This window comes from Galendromus occidentalis, unplaced genomic scaffold (genome assembly GCF_000255335.2).
Source record: "Galendromus occidentalis unplaced genomic scaffold, Mocc_1.1 scf7180000077515, whole genome shotgun sequence".
Lineage (NCBI taxonomy): Eukaryota > Metazoa > Arthropoda > Arachnida > Mesostigmata > Phytoseiidae > Galendromus > Galendromus occidentalis.
In genome coordinates this window covers 127,700-143,709 of record NW_003805503.1, presented here as the reverse complement: position 1 = coordinate 143,709, position 16,010 = coordinate 127,700, and positions in this window count along the sequence as shown.

Below are 16,010 nucleotides of genomic sequence, written 5' to 3'. Positions count from 1 at the left end.
ACGTTCGCCTCATGAGGTGAACGCCACGCCGTATCGTCCTGGCGAGACCGGTTTCTCAGGTAGGAGGACTCTGTGAGCGTGCTTTCGGGTCTTACTGCGAAGAGATACCATTCCGAGCCATCCGGAAGATGAATTGACCTCTGTTCTTCGATGTTGATGTTCCACATTTGTGCTGAGAGATTCTCTGGGCTTCTCAAAGATACGACGGCGAGGCAAAGGACGGCGATCCGCGGAAAATATGCAAGTTCGAGACCCTTCCGTACGAGAGGGTTGATTGAAAACTATGAGCTCAAGGACCTCCACTCTCCGTCGATCGAGTGAAGGAAGAGAGTTTTTCGGAAGAATGATTGATTCACGGTGTTTTTTGGGGGAGGACGAGAAAGCGGCGGAGAGACCCTCCGGGACCGGCGGCTCGTCGGCCGAGCTGCTGGAGCGCTCCTAGTGCTCAAGAACGACGTAATCCTCTGGTAACTCAGTTCGGGAAAAACGCAATTCACAAATTGCTGTTTTGTAGGAAGGGATATCCGTGTAACCGTCGGCCTCGCTCGAAACGGAAGAAGCGACGTTGGCGGCGCGTCAGCCCCGTTGTTATGATGAGATAAGCCGATCGCTGGTCTCGAGGCTTGAAGGTGAAGAGTTGTTCACTGGCCAAATATAGAATGGAAAACGCAGATCGGTAGCAGGGGTCATCGGTGCGCTCACAGTGCATTCTTACTAAGCTCGGATGGAGCGTCGGAATCCCACAAATTCTCAGGCTCTGTTCAGTTTAGCGTGGGAGGGCAATCGGTTTCAGTATCCCGGTGCGATCGGGGGAGATCCTCGTTCATCAGTCGGATATGATATGGTATCAGGCTCAAGATTCAGACTGCTACGCGAGCAAGCGGATAGAATCAGACTCACAGGCACTCACGTCAGGCCTACGTCCGTCTGTTCGTCATGCTTCGCTCGGCAGCCAGTCGGCATTAAGGGACCGAAGTGTAATAAATTACGTTGAAAGGGACTCAGTCTGGCACGGAGGGACGTAGAGGAGTTATGAAGGTAAAACACGTCTCGGTACGGGAAACGTAGCTGGTGATGCCAGATGCCAGCGAAGAGAGATGGACTGCGATACGGCTTCCCTGAAGTATATGCCTACACACTTCCTACGGACGCGACCGAGTCGATTATCCCGGAGGGGACGATTCCTCATTCCCTTCTTCCGATGAGATAATCCTGATTCCCAGAAAACTCGACGGGTTTATTCGAACGAAAATTATTCCGCGAAAAATTCGTCATGGGCGAAAATCCTGCATCGATCCCGTGCATCGCGTCGCTCTCCTCAACTCCGAATTGGGGGGATCGCTGCATGATCTGAGTCCCTAGTCAAGAATCGACTTTCAAACCATATATGAGGAATCGGCTGAATGATGGAGGAACAAGGCGAAAAATAGAATGAGCTCCATCAGCAGGATATCTACCCGCCTACCTTCAATCTTTCTTTTGGGTAACGTTGCTAAGCAGTGATCCTCTCGCACAGCTGGCAGCAGGAATATACTTATCAATCCCTCGTGTCCATCAAATGCTGCCAGAGAAACGGATGGTCGACTACCATGGAACAAACATACAGATAGGCGGACGGACACTCTGTAGCGAATGAGAGCGAATCATTTGAACTTATACCATTATGTTAATGTGCTTGTCGGATGTATCCAGGTTGGAAAGGAAGGCTCCCCATGGGGAAGTGAACGTCCCACCAAGCATCTGCCTGCCTGTGGGACGACTCGGTCGAATCACGTCGCCCGAGTCGCTACTATGTAAAGCAACAGAAAAAGCTATCCTGCTACATATTTGAACCCGATACTCATTCGAACACGCATATTCATCGCAGCAGAGGCAGCAATATGAGAACCGTGACGACGACGGCGGCGGAGATGATGATGATCGTGTTTCCCAGTGCCGTACCCGGCGCCAGCTTTCTCCTCTTTTCAACTTTCAGCGTTCTTTGCCTCCGCTCGCTCGTTCGCTCAGAGGAGCTCCTGACTGGCTGGATGAAGCAGAGGAACGATTCGCAGAGTCGACTTTACCTTCTTCTTGATCATCGAGCTCCTTTGAGAACATGAGGGGAAAAAACTGCGCTCAAGTGCTTTTAGCGGCTAGATACCGAGCAGCGGCGGGTGCAGCAAGGACGGCACCGTTGTTGGACGAATAGAGCCACTTTGAAACGAGGATGTGGCGAAAGAGATACCGAAGTGATCTCGAGGGCCAGCCTTCTGGAAAGCTCCGCTGCTCTGTAGAGCAAACAGCGCGCAATAACGCAATGCGTCATGATTTGTGTTTCTTATTTGCGTCTTGACCAGCCTCCCCGGCAAAGAGCATAGTATGTAAGACGTCGACGCCAGCTATTGGAGCTCAGAGCGTAGATAGTCGTTTCGTCTAGCGCTTCTTCTTGGTTTAGAGCTTTGAGGCGGTGTGGTAAGATATTCTTGCGGTCGGGGTCCCCGTCGCGTTACCAGCCACCAAAAAGGATCAGTACGAAAAATCTCCCTCGGTGGATTTTATTTCTTGCTTCAATAAAACTTTAGGAATCATGCCGGGAGAAAGCTGCCGCGCGAATAGGGCACGATCGTAGGTGGCGTTGTAACGACGTCGAACGACGTCTCGGGAACGTCAGAGATCCCTTTCACATGTGAGCTGTTCATCAAGCGCAAGCGCATCCAGCCCCGACTACATACGCGCTAATAAAGCGAAGCTCTCCTCATGGGGGACCATTTCTCAATGGAGATTACTCGGTTGCGCAATGCTTACAATCTCGCTTGAGTACCTTTGACTAATTCCTTCTGATGTTGGAGTGAATGCTTGCTCCACGACGAAGTTACGTAAATGCACGCTTTCAATACAAAGTAGAAATTAGCGAGTGACGCGGTCTTTGAAGGAACGACGACCTCGTTCCCGGTGAGGAAACGTCAGCGATCCGTCGGAGGCCTGCCAAGGTGAGATGACGCGTAACCGAGATTACTCCCTCATGCCCGGGCAAGCGAAGCCAACAAAGCTCTCCACATAGCTCCGCATGCCTGCTTCCTCATCCACCGCCGCGCCGCCCACTTGGATAGCCTTCGTACAGCTAGCCACCGTAGAGTTCGTTACGTTTCACGTATAGCTTCCTCCGTTCTATGGACGAAGCAGTCTTCTGCAAGCAAACACTCCAATGACTTCGACCATGGCGACCGGACCGGCTCAGCTACTTCGCTGCTGTCACCACTTCAGCAGCTACAATCAGGAGTCAAATTATTTACGCAAGCCACTCTGCTGCTTAGCGAGCGTGTCGATTGCAGGACCCGGGTGGTGACTTTTCGCTGCGAAGGGAGAGCTCGAGTTTATGAGAGCAATCTTGCTCTTGTGCAAGACCCAATCTTGACTTCTGACCGGGGAGAGAGGGGGGCTGAGCTCGAGTGGCTACAGAGCAAGCTCTCTTCTGCCAGACTGGTAACACCGGTGATCGAGGTGGGCCCATTCTTTATCTTTGCCCATTTTTCTTTATCGAAGACGAAGAAATCAGTGAGAAGCAGATGGAGACATCGATGTCGCCCTGATTTCGATCCACCTTCTGGTTGAGCCTCAGTGTTTCGAATTTCCAGAAAGAGCTCCGGGAAGGGAACCGATCCGGATTGGGGGAACGGCCTCGGATTCGAACGAGGTGTTTTATCCATCCATTATTTTTCGGTGCAGCATGGCTTTGAGTGAGATCAGACGTGAACTGTCTTGACATGTCTCGACTCAAAAAAGGCTGGAGCTCTGGATGACGGGGCGGCCAAGTTCGGGGTGAAGACATGATGTATGTTATTCAGATATATGGTGTAATGTGTAATAGACAGAAGCGATCCTCCTCAGGATGCAACCAACGAGGATTCACTGTGTCTTGTGTGGATGCAAATTGTGAAAGGGGACCGCCCGTGCCCGTGGCAATCCTCCCGCCATTGAGATCATGCACACTTAAGAAATGTGCTTATCCCAGCTGTCTTCGTACCATGAACCTCCTGCTCCGACTTACGGAGAGGATCTTGAATGTGTGGATCGTGCGTTCGTTTCCGACCTGGTGATTTGGGCCTCGTTCCCTTCCGCCATTGGAAGGGGATCGGGCTGGGTGTATTCTCAGTCTTTTTTTTCGGATGAACAACCGAACGACCGTAGATGGCATCGGCTCGATGCCATCGAAGGGGAACGACACCGGTGCCACGAATGGCATGCCTTGTGATACATCGAAGACCTACATTATGCGTCCATGCATCGACCGATGAGAATCCGACTCGAATCGTTGAATCAGGCGAAGACAGCGAGGCCGTCGGAACCGGCCTCCATGGACCTCCATGGAGGGCAGCATACGAAAGTAATGACGTTTGCCAAGTATGTGATAATGTTGTGAGGTTCGCCAAGCTGCGTCGGCTGGTACCGGTTCCGGAGGGAGAACATCTTTCAGGGACAACTAATTACTTAAATATTTATGACATCGGTCGAGAAGTCTCCTCTCTCTTCCCTTGGTCAACTGAGAGCCCGGATACCCGCTCCACTGACCAGAGTCGCTCGCTTTTCGTTGCGACGGCACTGGCGGGAGCCTGTCCGGCGGCTCAACTTGGTAGACTGGCTCTGTGCCCGCGGCTCGTGAAGCCCACTAACTTAACACTTATGCATATTGCCATGCCTCGCGAACGCTAAGCGTTGCAGGCCGTCGAAATTCTCGCGCGTTTGTCAGTCGCGAGAGTTCGCTCCGAACAGTGCTGCAAACGCTCTGTTCGTGCCGCGTTCGCCTCTGACCCATGTTTAGCGTCACTCACTCTCTTCGATGCCGAGCGAAACAGCCCGTGCAGCAGTGTGCAATGACACCGAGATAACCCCACGTGAAATGTACCATTCAGGTCGGTTTGCGGCAGCCCACACGCCGCAAACTTGTATCAACGGAATACAGAGAACTGGCGTCTGCGGGCGAGCCGCGTAACGTCGAGAGACAAGGAGAAGTGAAACGAACGAATGAGCTGTAGGACGCAACAAAGTACCTTGCCGAAAGAGGCAACGAACGAGCAGAAGAAAGAAAGGATGCACACGAAGAGTGGAGAAGGCCAAGCAAGCTTCCGGCAGTAAAACAGGATGCGACCGGATGAGATAGTCGTAGGTTGCTGCTGCTGCTGCGGCCACCGCTCCTCGGTGGAGCGGCCCACCGCCGACGGAAAACAAGCAACGCGCCGCCGACCGAAAGCACCGAGAGGAATCAAGCCAGCCAGTGCATCTGTTTTGCTGTGGCCTCTGTTCGGGCTGCGTTCTTCCGAGGCCACATACAAGCGACTCTAGCTGGCCGACGCGCTCGCTCCATCTGGATGGGACAAGTTACGACGAGGGGTTGTACGGAGCCACGGTACGAGGTTACGGTATGAACAAACAGCACGGACGTACCTCGCTGGCGGACCTGCATTGCGGTCGTACACGCTGATAGTCGCCAAAAATGAAGCCAGAGATGGAACCGACGTACGAGCATTGGTGTAGCCGCTTATGCTTCTCGGAACGAAAGTTGCATTTATTTCCATTCCAACTTAACCACAGCGGGCACGGAAGAAGCCCCGAACGAACAACTCGGAGAAATTCAGAATGGGCTCGTTTAAGCTCTGGCTGGGAAGTTGTTTGAGCGATTACTACCCGAGTGCGTCCCGCTAAGTTGTTTCTGCAGAGATTGCTCGTTCTAGAGAATGAGTGAGGTTTTTTCAGGAGGAGCTCGCCGCAGGACCGGAAAGCGCTGAAACGATGTAGCGGCACTCCGCTGCGAGGGAGGCCTTTGATTTTTTCCAAGAGGAAGCTCTTTGAACGTTCGCGTTGGGATAGCGATACGCGCGAAGAATAATCGCGCGGAACCTACATCTGGGAGTCGCTCGGTGTTTGAGTGAGAGACAAAAACCTCTAATTTGAGCTTAGAATGCAAAAGTTCGACAGAAATGAGTTTCGATGCACTCCGAGAGAATAGCCGATTTCGTTTTTCCGGCGGTTTCTCAGCGGGGTGGCCGTTCTTTAGCTTCGTGAGGATCATCGCATTTCAGGAAGACTTCTGATGTTTTCAGAGTATTTTGAGCCTCGCCTCAAATCGATCTCGAGCTAGGAATCATCGGAAGCTCAAGCCTTGCCTGCAAAGGTTTGTTGGTGTTCCCCGAATGCATCCCCGTCAGAGCTGGAGAGGAGTTCCGGAATGCGCGGCAGATATCGAGAGAGAATCCTCTTCGGTCCTTCCCGGGCGAGGTCGCACTTTCTCGCATCATACCACCCGATCAAATCGTTCGCGTATGCCTGAATGTAAGGCGGAGCACACACACATGCCCTGTAGCGAGAGCACGCCGCATGATCAGGAGCGGCGCTCTGACCCGCGGGCACGCACATGCTCAACCCAGACGTGGACCAATTCGAGTCGGTGTGAAATTCTCTCTAATCTCTTCCGACGACTCAATAAACAAGTGGATCCCGTTGGAAATTCCAAGCGGACTCGAAGCAAGCCAGACCGGAGGGCGGACGAATAAACCGACGATATGACAGGGATTTAGGCACGCGTTGTCCGAGTTTCAATTCGAGCACGCAAACTCCGATCCGATTTCGACAGGAAGACCGTGAGTGAGCTTGGGATTTGCCGAGCGTGTTTTCGTTAGATGTTGTGGAGGGAGCCGGTCGGGAGCTTATCAGGGAGTGAATGTTATGGGAAGGGATTATAAAATAGAAAATGGGAAATTGCATGGCGACAAAGCGTGAGTTGATTACTTTTCTGAAACGTTCACCCTGTAACTGTTGTTGTTGGGGATTTACCAGTCAGAAATTTAACGCCTACCACAACACACATGGCTTTCGGTGACAATGAGGCTTTCGACGTGGCTGTCCGAGAGCCGTATGTCTAACTCGAGCATCAAGCTGCGCGGTCAAACGAGCTGCATGACATGAAGGGCGACGCGACGTAGGACTTCCTAAACAGACGGATCCAAGCGGGAATATTCGTGGCCTTGAACGAGTTATAACAAATCGATGAAAGGCCCGATGAGGAATGGCTGCGGCTGCTCTGGAAGAGGGTAGAGTCACCGAAATAGTGAAGAACACATCGCAGCATCGCATGGGTCGTATGTAAGTCGACATGCCCGACTGCATAAGATGAGGAGCTCGCGCTAGAAAAGGAACCGCTCGCCCGCAGAATAAAAATGCATCCGCCGGCTCGGGAGCGGATTCGCGTCGCCGCTTCCGCTGTTATCTCTTTATCGTTGCGTGGAAACGACGACCGAGAGAATAGAGACCAGAATGAGTATCTACAGCAGAATCGAGTCGCGGAACGAGAAGGGAGGGGATAAGCATCCCGGGCCGCCGATAGAGCGGACCAGTAGAGACTTCAATCGCCCACGGCGACGAATGCATATTGGAATCACCATGACATCCTTCTCTTCTCGTTTTTCTTTTCTTCTCTCACATGCAAGCATTCGAGGCTCCCAATACACATGGCCATCCTCCACCTCTCTCTCCCTGCAAGCGTCTCTGCGTCCCTCTCTCCAACGTCGAGTACAATGAAAGGCGAACGCCATGAGAGGAGGATCTCAGGGAAAAAATCTCAGCTGATACTGCTCGGAACTATCGACGGAGTATCGGCTCGTCGCGGAAAATGCGACGGAAACCCAAGAGACAGAAGGAGCCGGCGGAGAGAGAATGGCAATGGAGAGACTAATTTTAATCCCCGCACTCTATATCTTGCTCGCATTCTTCCGGCGGAAGCGGGCCACGGGAGAGATTGAGAGCCGCGGCAGATCTCGCAGATGCTGCACGCGCGGCAGCGAGCAGTAAAATAAAGCTAAAACAGCTCGGCGCTGTATGTCAGCGAGGAGGCTGCCGGTTGGTCGACTAGCCTCGGGGGAGGAAGGCGTAGGGGACGTGGGGAGACATGGGAAAAAGCAAACGAGATGAAGGCGTATTTATTCCGAAGATAATTTATTGCCGTGAGCGTCGACTGCACCTCTCTATTCCTGGTCCCTCATATTCCTCCTTAACGTCAGATACGCGGCACGCTCCAAGGCATCAGATTGGTCATAAGATGCGCCGATATAAACGAGAAATGAAGACGCGATTATAGAGAAAGCCATCAAGTGAAGATTACCGCCGCCGCAACGGTCGCAGTCGCTGGAGCAGACGCTCGTTCATGTATCGATCCTTCAGATAGTTAGACCACTGAGGGACCATATGAGCAACGAGGACGCTTCCGGGAAACCCCAATTTTTGTTTGCGTACATACTATTTTTCTGAATCGTTGTAGACATGTGAATCAGATCTTACGGTCTTTTGGATCCCGATACGATTTCTCCAGCTAACGCCGATCGTTTGTTCGGAGTCCTCCCGATCACGAGAATTACCAATCTCCGGCTAGACTCCTGATAGCCCCCATGGCGCTTGGGATTTGCACGGTATTTTTGGACGTTTCCGAAAGAGCCGACTCCCCATCACAGCTATAGACCATTCGCGTATGTATTGTAGGCGAGTCGGAAGAGGATCGCTGTAATTTTGATACTCTGGTTTATAATGACGATGCCCAACGGGAAAGAGATTTTACGCGCGTAAGAGCTTGCGAACCGACGCGACGCATCTCCGCTGAAGTATATCCAAGCATGAGTAGACACTGTCTGACTCGAAGTGTCGAAGTTCCCGAGAAGCCTTTCCATAGACGTGGATTTCCGGACGCATAGACGAATCACGACCGCACTCCTGGCTCGCGATGTTGTTACTCGTAGGTCGAATCTGAAATCACGCTGCGACGTCCGGGACCTCTGAGATGGGCTCGGTCGCACATTTTCTCATTTCACCCTCCGGCGAAATATTCGACACTTCTACCCTTTTACCCCGAGCCCTACGGTCGACCTTCACCGCCGGCATCGTCTCCTCATCGAGTTCGATATATGTACTTCGTTGAATGTCCGGTCGTTCGGGGAGCGCGCGCCGTGCGACGCTCCAGTCATAAAATATGTGAGAAGAATCGCTTCGACGAAAAAACATCATCGGGGAAATATGCCCACTCGCCGACAACGAGGGAGATAACCTGGGCAATAACGCAACCTCGCCTGCTGCCCTCAACCCCGCTGCCGCCCATTTTCCCCAACGACGACGACGAGGGTGGCCGTGTGATTGCAGGGTAACTAAGCGTTTCTCAAAGACCCGGAGGTGAACGTCGGCTGTTGTTGTTCTCCTCCTGACAGCCTGCAACTCGTTCGCTCGGTCGCGTGATCAAAGTTCTTTGTCGTAATCATCATTGCGGTCGTGGTTCCCGCATTGCCTCCCAGGAGATCCGAGCGGGGCCTCCGCGAGCGACATTTCACCCAGCGTCCTCCAGGTGTCTTCTACGGAGCGCGCGGGCGAGCAAGCGATCGTGGATCATGCGTGTGGCATGTTGGCACTCTGACAGGGCCAGTGACCGCGTCTGGCTACAACTCGTTTCTCCGCTGATGATTCATCTGCTCTTCCGTCAATACATGGTTTGTAAGTAGAACGTTGCCCTGGAGAATAGCCCGAAGCAAAGGCCAGATAGTGTTCTATGTACGAGCGGATTTCTCACACAGCCGTCGGTCGCTGCATTCAAGTACTGCTCCGGATGATATAGCGCTCTGTCGCTCGTTCATGGACTGCCTTTCTGTCGGTTACTAGTCCTTGGCTCGCTTGCATCGTCCTTCTTGGCTCATCCTCATCGACGACGTCGTCCTTCCTCACTGCGTTAGTGTCAGGACGGGGGTTCCGACACGAGTCGAAGCAACAGCAAAAATAAACCTCGCGAAGAGATCCCTCTAGCGCAGAATGACGGCAACGACGACGTAAGCGATGCAGCGGAAATGAGGAACAGCTCTCGAAGCGGGAGCAGATCCCATCAATATTGGTCTCAGTCACTCGCTACCTCTACTGAGTAGACTCTTATCTGGCTCGACATCCCGCTTATTTGTTCGGTCCCCTAGTGTGTAGTGTAATCGAGGCATCGTGGACTCCGTGCCTGAAGGCCGTGTTTTCCGGCTCAATTCGTGATTTTCGTACCCCCCCCCCCTCCACTCCCACAGTTTTCAGTATGAGGCGAGATCCTTCAGATGTACATACGTATCATGATTCGAGCTCAAAATACAATGGCCTGAGTCGCCGTGCTCCGGAGCTTCGAACCGATGAACGACTCAGGAGGGTTAAGGCGGAATTGGTTCTAAGAACTCCCCGGAAAAAGTAACAAAATGAAGCACCGTGAACCGTATCGACGGCTTCATTAATCAAAAAATAAGAGAGTTTGGATAAGTTGGTGCCTCAGCGAGGAAACAGCTAGCGGAGAGGAAGCTCACAGGCCGACTCGGCCAACTCGACTCATCATCGGAAGGAAGCTCTTAACACACGTTCCTCTTTCCACCTCCTTCACAACACCACACTTCCCCGCAGGAATCGCTCCTCCTAACGGCCAGTCGGTCTCGATCGTAGAAATCGTTCTTCCGCACGAAGCAGCCAACCAACCTGTCATCGGTTGGGAGAGCTTCTTCATCAATAACTTTCATCAGTTCAGTGTCCGCCGTTCCATTCTATTGCGGACGAGGCTTTCCGCCGCGCTATAGAAGAGCGATCCTATATAGAGAGATTCCACACAGAGGTGTTGTAGAGTGCCGCCGCCGCCGCCGCCACCGTTCCGTAAAAGCCGTGTCGTCGTGCGAGTCTATCGAGAGGAGACTAAGGAAGAGGAAGGAGAAAACGAGCGGAATCGATAAGGAAGTACCTCGGGACCTGCAGAGATTCTATTAGGCTCTTTTCAGAGTCATTTCTCTTGACAAGCTACGCTTTTTCTTCTCTGTTCTATGAACCTCTCCTCAATCTCCTCTTTCTTCGTCTGATGTGAGGCGATTTCCGCTCAACGGTCCTCACATCTCACAAGTTTTCGGAAGCTATACACCGGAGTTCAACGGGACGAAAGACAGAGAAATCTAATCTCCACCTCCTCCGTGCCCCGCTCCGCAATCGATGGGGTCGCTCCCGGGGCGAGTCGTGAGAGCCATCGTTCATGGATATTCGTTCTCGTATGCACCAGCTCGGAAACCGAGCGACATGTGCTCTCCGCATGGGAGTCCTGCCGCTCATGTCGACAACTAGGGGAGACCAACAAGACGAGCTTGTACCTTCGGAGCGCCGTCTGAACAAGGACTCTCTTCAGCGTCCACGAGACACAGGCTTCCGAAGTTGCAACATGGGCCTACCGGAAAATAGACAGAACTCTTCCCGTGTCCCCTGACATGCAGATCTGCCTGCCCGCCTGCCGGGTGTATTCACTCCGGTATACCGGTATATCTAATTTCCTCGCTAGTTTTAGGAGAGCGCCGAAAGAGGACGCAGCAATGGAGGCAAACTCCTTCTTCCCGACCATCCGTTACCTTGAAGTTGCCCTGTCTCATGACACCTGTCAACACGGCGCGTCTTCCGGAAACTTTCCGCATCGGATGTATACTAGTGCGCGAAGAGCGTGGCGCGTCACCGATTCAGACAAGGTGCGTTCATGGAGCTTCTCGATTCGGTTCTCTTGTCGTTCTTTGTGTATTTCCATCTTTCCGCTCACAAGTGCCATTCTCGTGAGGAGCTGCCTCGCGAAAAACCACTTGTGAAGCATTATGCATGCAGAGAACAAAGAACGACTCTATGTGTCAATCTTTATCAAAGCAAAAACGGAATGAAACGTTGCCGCAGCAGGTACGCTGTGTCTGTCGGAACTCAGAACAACAAAACCAGCAACGAGCGCGCAGGAGCATCAGCAATAAGATCAAGACTGTGAGGGGGCGTCGACATCGTCGCAGCATCTAAATAACGCCGACATCTCGCGGCTCCCTGAGCCGAGACGATCCTCTCCCTCGCACCCAAGCCCCTATAACGGGTCTGTAAACATTCCCTCCTTACGACTCTATGCCAGGTGCAGTTATTTCTCCTCGTGCCTCACCGGCGGGGAATAGTTATTCGGCGAGAATCCTCCGCTGCCTAACTAGATGCGGCACGCGAACTCCCCAACACTTCGAGTTTGCGCCCCCTCCGCCGACTCACTCAAAGTTCTTGCCGAATGTTCTCCCTCCTGCCCAAGACGGAGCGGCGAAGAAAAACTAACTTGCTTCTTCAACTTGCTCCGCTGGAGCGGCCACGTTGGTTACGGACGGACAACAGCGGCACTGACGGGGGCGTATCGTAATATGGAGAGACGTCTCGTTAACATATGGAAAGCAGACAAACATTCTGACTGCCAGTCTGACCGACGGCCTGCCGTCCCGCAGGGCGGGCATCACGGGAGAGCATCAACGAGTGAGCGTCAGTCTCGCAGTCTCTGTGCCTGACTGACTGACTTGCGAGCGGACCCAGGACCCGACCAAGCCCACGCTGAACACGGACGAACGGACGTTCGGACCACGGGGGGAGACGTTGCTGTTCCACCGAGTGACTCTCGCAGTGCACCTTTGAGCAGAACCGCTGCCGCCACCAACACTAGCCCAACCACGGTGCTTATCTTAATAACAAATGGACAGTCCGCTCTCTTTCGGTTTGTCGGTCTCTCGGGCTGACGTCGTCGAGTGAGCGTTAGCCCGCCGTCCTAGCCGACTAACTGAGCGCGCGAGGTGATAGTCCTCCAGCAAGTGCTGCAGAGAGAGCTCCGCATGATCTTGGATTAATGGAGGCCTCAGAGTGGATCTGCTGTCATCTGCAAGGACTGCATTGTTCTCAAGGGACACAACAAAAGGCATTCTGTCGTACTTCGAGTCGATATTAAGGGAAACGAAACCTGTGAGAGCCCGTGTCTCAGCTGATGATGTGCTTCACAGAAGGTGATTATGGTCACGATAGGCATGTAGAGAATCGGACTGCGTGTTTTGTCCATCGAGAGGAAGCCGAACACGACCGATACATCTGACGCATGGACAGTCGAAGTTGGAGTCGCTTCTGAGAGCCTCGACGAGTTCACCTGACCATGAGCCTGGGGTCGGCATTCCCTCGAGTTTCTTCGCTATGATTTCTTCGCGATCCGAGAACTGGCGCTGGGTGAGGCTTAGGTGCTCAAGGAAGATCACGCGTTATTACGGCGAACGAACTCGCTTTTGACATAGAGTGCGTTCCTGGCGAAACTCAACAATGAGAACTGTGGAGACGCATTTCCCCGCTACGGTGGAGTAGACGGCTACAGACGTATCCCTTCATTAGAGCGGCCCGCTTGTTTAGAAAGAGACTCCGCTTAATGAACCGACGGACTTGAGAGGAATCGCAACAGTTCTCTACTTCACGGCGCTAATTTCGCTTGCTGCGTTGCTGCAGTAGCGTTGCGTAAAGTCTCGCGACGACTCCCACCAAGTTCGACTTCTTTCTATTAACAATGCTCGTTGGCTAGCGGAAGCGCCAGCGACGTAGTTTTCGCAATCGACTGAAACTCTTGTCCTTAGAGGAGTAGCTCTTTCGCAATGAGACCAGCCCGGACTAAATTCTAAGCCGCACTGCATCTCACATGTGAACACCTTGGAGGACCTCATTGAATTTTTTCCCGCAGTCGGGCACCGGCTATTTCAATTATTTGCAAAGGATTTTCTGCCGGGATTACTCCATCGGCTCAAATTAGGGCCGGAAAGCAGCGGGTGACGAGTAAAACTAATGAAGCCGCTGAGACTGGACGTTTGAATTAGCAAGCTACATACTACATGTACGCCTCCTACGTCGCGACATGCGTGCAGAGCCTGACGGCTAATCGCTTTTGACAACAGGCATCAAAGCCGCACTTAATCCAACAACTGTCCAGGATCTGTTCCTCCGCCCCTTCCTCTTTCCTCTTGTCTCCCTCGCTTCTGAGCCACACAACGATCCTGCTCTAAGTAAGCCTTACAGTTTTCTTCAGTCCTCTCGATGCTCTCCCCTCAGGATTGAACGACGGCAGCAGCTCAGCGCTTCGTCAGATAGGAACGCGAGAGGAAAAAAACGGGAGCCCGATCGGTCCTTCGGCCGCAGGCATGGCTTTCTAGCGGTCGGTGAGTAAAGACAAGGACGCCAGTCCGGCAGCCCCTCCGCCCACCGTCCAAGCCTCCCAGCGACCTACCGACCGGTTGAATGAATGGCCAATAGCAGCGGCACAACGCTCTCGACTGGTCGACCGCTTGCCTGACGACACACAGACCGACGAAGTCGCCTGGGAATTGACTCGCAAACAAAGAGACAGACAAATAAACAGCCAAGCTGACACGCTCACAGGCTGAGTGACAGGAGAACCTGATGGCCGGACTCACTCAGACTCGCCATCATGCAGTTCTGCCGGAGTCACTCGGACGTTTTTCTTTCTCTCTATCCCCGGGGCTTAAATGTTTGCTCTGCCGTATAGAAAAATGACAGTTCGCGCTCGGCACATGACGATATCGGATCTCCAACGAAGAAGTGAGCTGGCTCGATCCTCGACGGGGAAACTCTCACAAGTACTCGATTCGGAGCCCTCACGGAGTTCTCTCATGCTTCGGGAACAGGGCGGGGGACAGGGAGAGAGGCCTCGAATCATTTGTTCTAATCAGCCGTCCGCCAGAATGTCTCTCACGAGAAAACAATCTAGATAGCGCCCGGAGTGAAACGAATGGGGATCCACTGACAGATCACATCCGTTCCAGAGCTAACAAAACGTGCGTCCAAGCGAAAACGCCCTTCATCCGAATCATCACCGCCTTCTCCGATGCTGGCGCTGCTCTGCACCAATGAAAGATCAGTTGAATGTTTGCAGTGAGCGCTGATTCCAAAAATCAGAAACCCTTGATTTAAAACAACATGATCAAGGATTTGCCTTATGCAGCTTTCATCGTTCCGCAGCTCGCTCGCTGTAACACGCCCCATGCCGCTTGAAGAGTCGGTCGACCGGACAGGCGAACGGTCGAGGGGATCGAGACTGGAAGAAGAGAAACAAATCGCGCCAGCTTTTTTACTACGCTTCAAAGGGGTGTGAGACCCCGCAAAGAATACGGCCGGTTTTACGAACCAAAACCTATCTCGGCTGTTGCCCAACCGGCCGAACCGGGACAGCTTTGCCGTCTCTACACCCGATACCCCAAAGGCCCGCCGCCGGTGCTCCTGCTGCTGCCGCCTGAGCTTTTCGAACGAGGAGCCCTCAGGGCGTTTACAAGAACACGCCTAGAGAACAAGAAGAGCCAAATCAGGTGACGCTACAGGCCGTGCATGTGTCGGGTGGGGTGAGAAGGATCAAAAAGGAGGCTTCAAACTCGCGATGGGGATCTTCCTGACTTGTCCTACTTTGTGCTGCTGCTGCCGCCACCGTCGTCACCAACGCCGCTTCTTTTGAAAACGGAAAGTGTGAGCGAAACCAAAGAGGAACAATGGGACCGGGCAAGTTTTTCTCTCGCCCGCCGCCAGCACGATCGTTCATGTCAAGTTTATCGACTCCACTCCTTGCCGCCTGTCTCGCAGGGACGAAGCATTTGCTATTTCTGCGCTGGCCGTAAACTCCGGCGGAAAAGAAACTGTTTGACGATCCGGGTTCGCATGATCCGGGCGAAAATTTATTCCGTTCATGGTATTCATATCCTGCATGACGTCTTGTCGCGTCTGCCAGCCTGCATTGCTGCGCGGTATAAAAAATCGACGAAGGGAGGCCAGCTGGCCAACAGAATGTATTCGACATCGACGTCGATGCCGAATGCCTCAACGTCGACGACGGCATCATCAAATGGAGAAAGCATTAGTGGCAAAATAGAGCCACTAGATTCGATGGGAAGCCGAAAAAGAGACGAGGAGCGGCATCGGAGTGGAGACGGCGGGGCTTCTCCGCTGCTGGTCGAACTGTCGTGAACCGAGGCGGACGTCGATCGTTGCAGCTATTTTCCTATATCCTCCGTCGCTCTCCGACGTCGTCGCCGTCCAAAACGGCAAGGACAGCGAATGTCGAAACGGAAAAACAGAAAAGCGACAACCGAAGTCGCTCTCCCGCGGGGGAGAGTTTTTATGTGTCTTCGACAATGACGGGGGTA